The sequence below is a fragment of the Brassica oleracea genome, chromosome C9 (assembly GCF_000695525.1).
Source record: "Brassica oleracea var. oleracea cultivar TO1000 chromosome C9, BOL, whole genome shotgun sequence".
Lineage (NCBI taxonomy): Eukaryota > Viridiplantae > Streptophyta > Magnoliopsida > Brassicales > Brassicaceae > Brassica > Brassica oleracea.
In genome coordinates, this window is record NC_027756.1 from 41,636,469 (window position 1) to 41,638,432 (window position 1,964).

At 33.1% G+C, this 1,964-nt stretch overlaps 1 protein-coding gene across 1 annotated transcript in view; it reads left to right on the forward strand.

The window, feature by feature from the left end:
* Positions 1–1,582: 1,582 nt before the first annotated feature.
* Positions 1,583–1,964, forward strand: part of LOC106317151 (gibberellin 2-beta-dioxygenase 8) — a 13,502-nt gene continuing 13,120 nt past the window's right edge. The window contains exon 1 of the mRNA XM_013755008.1: positions 1,583–1,593. The gene's annotated coding sequence lies outside the window, so the exon portion shown is untranslated. The remainder of the gene's footprint in view (positions 1,594–1,964) is intronic.

Below are 1,964 nucleotides of genomic sequence, written 5' to 3' on the forward strand. Positions count from 1 at the left end.
GGTCGACGGTAAGCTAAATTGGAAGGTAAACCAGTTTTTTTTCCCCTAAATTAACCGTGTCTAGAAATCAACTATCGTGTGAACCCCGGCGATACCGAATTTTTTTAATGGGAATTGAACTGCTGGTTACGGCAGTGAATTTTTCCCTCAATTATCACTAGTCCAATTCCGTTGGTTAACCAGTTCATTATTCTCTCTGGTTCATATAATCAGCTCTTTAACCGAGTTCCTGAATTAAACCAAGAGTTTGGTGTGAACCAAAAACAAGTGCTCTATTGGTGGCAATAAATTCTGATTAATTAAGAAATAATTGGAAGTTTATGAGCAATGGACCGACAGTTATGTTCATATGGTACACGTACATACATATACCATGCAGCCTGGTCTCTTTGTTTGGACAGAATCTATGCCTTATTTGTGTTACACATATTAAATCCGTGACAAGTGATGACAATGTCTTCGATTCATTTAGAAACATTGTACTATAAAGAAATTTCATATTTAGGGAATATCACCAAGAGACATTTTACTAGGGGTGGGCGTTCGGGTATCCGTTCGGGTTCGGGTCGGGTATTTCGGATTTTCGGGTATTTCGGATTTTCGGGTATTTCGGTATAGAGGTGTAGAATCCATTCGGGTATTTTTGTACTTCGGATCGAGTTCGGATATTTTTAATTCGGGTTCGGTTATTTCAGATTGGGTTCAGATATTTAGATTTTGAAAAAACAAAATTAAATTTTCATTTCTCAAATTTCTTGTATTTAAAAATATAACTTTCACTTAACTAATTTTTTTTTATTTTTAATAGATTGAATAGTTAATAGATTTGGACATAACATTTTGAAACTAAAAAGATATTAATTTGGTTATTGTTTTTAAATATTGGATGTAACTTTTTGTTAATTCTTGAAATAAAAAATTTGACATGCATTTTAAGTGAGTAGCAAATCATTTTCTCCGTAATTGTATGTATATCATATGAACTTAAAATATGTGTAGTATCAATATAAATATTTTATATAAAATGAGAGATGTAAACTAGAAATATAAGGTTAATTATACATATGTTCGGTTATTTTCGGATATCCATTCGGTTCGGATATCTAATCTCTCCTAATTCAATATCCGTTCGGATATTCTGCTACTTCGGTTCAGATTTCGGTTCGGATTTTTCGGATGGGGTTCAGGTAAAGTGCCTATCCCTATATTTTACTATAAGAAAATTTCATATAAAGAGAACAATATCAGCAAAACTTAATTAATTAATCGTAATTAAATGCACCTATTTATAGAGTCTTCTTATACACGTCATCAAAGATAGATAGAGGTCTAAGAGAAAGAGAGAGATAGCAGGGGCGGACCCACTAAGGAAGGAATGGTGTCAAGTGACACCACAAAAATCTAACAAAATATTGATTTGTGCTTATATTCCGTATAAAATTAGTAGCTCAGATGGTAACTTCCTTCTAATGAACCCACAGAATTGGGTTCTATCCACCATTGACCCCTCTGTAACATTTATTTTTTACTTAAAACAGATATTGACCCCACATAAAGTTAATGCTGGGTCCGCCAGGCTTAAGAATTTCATCGGCGGAGATAGGCCTGGGCATAAAATCCGGAACCCGAAATCCGAACCGAACCCGAACCGAAAAACCCGACCCGTTATCCGACCCGAAACGTAAAAATACCCGAACGGGTCTTGTAGGGTGGTACAAAAAATATCCGAACCCGAAGTGTTATTAACCGAACCCAAACGGGTAATCCGAAAAATCCGAAATTAATAGTCAATATAAATATTTTGAAATATATATAAGTATTCCAATTATTAAATTCAATATTTGTGGTAATATTATATATAATAATAAATATTAAAATTCTAATAAATGCTTTAAGTACACAATTAGTTATAAATAAGTATTTTATAATTTGCTCATTGAAATAAAAAGTCTACTCTCTATAAG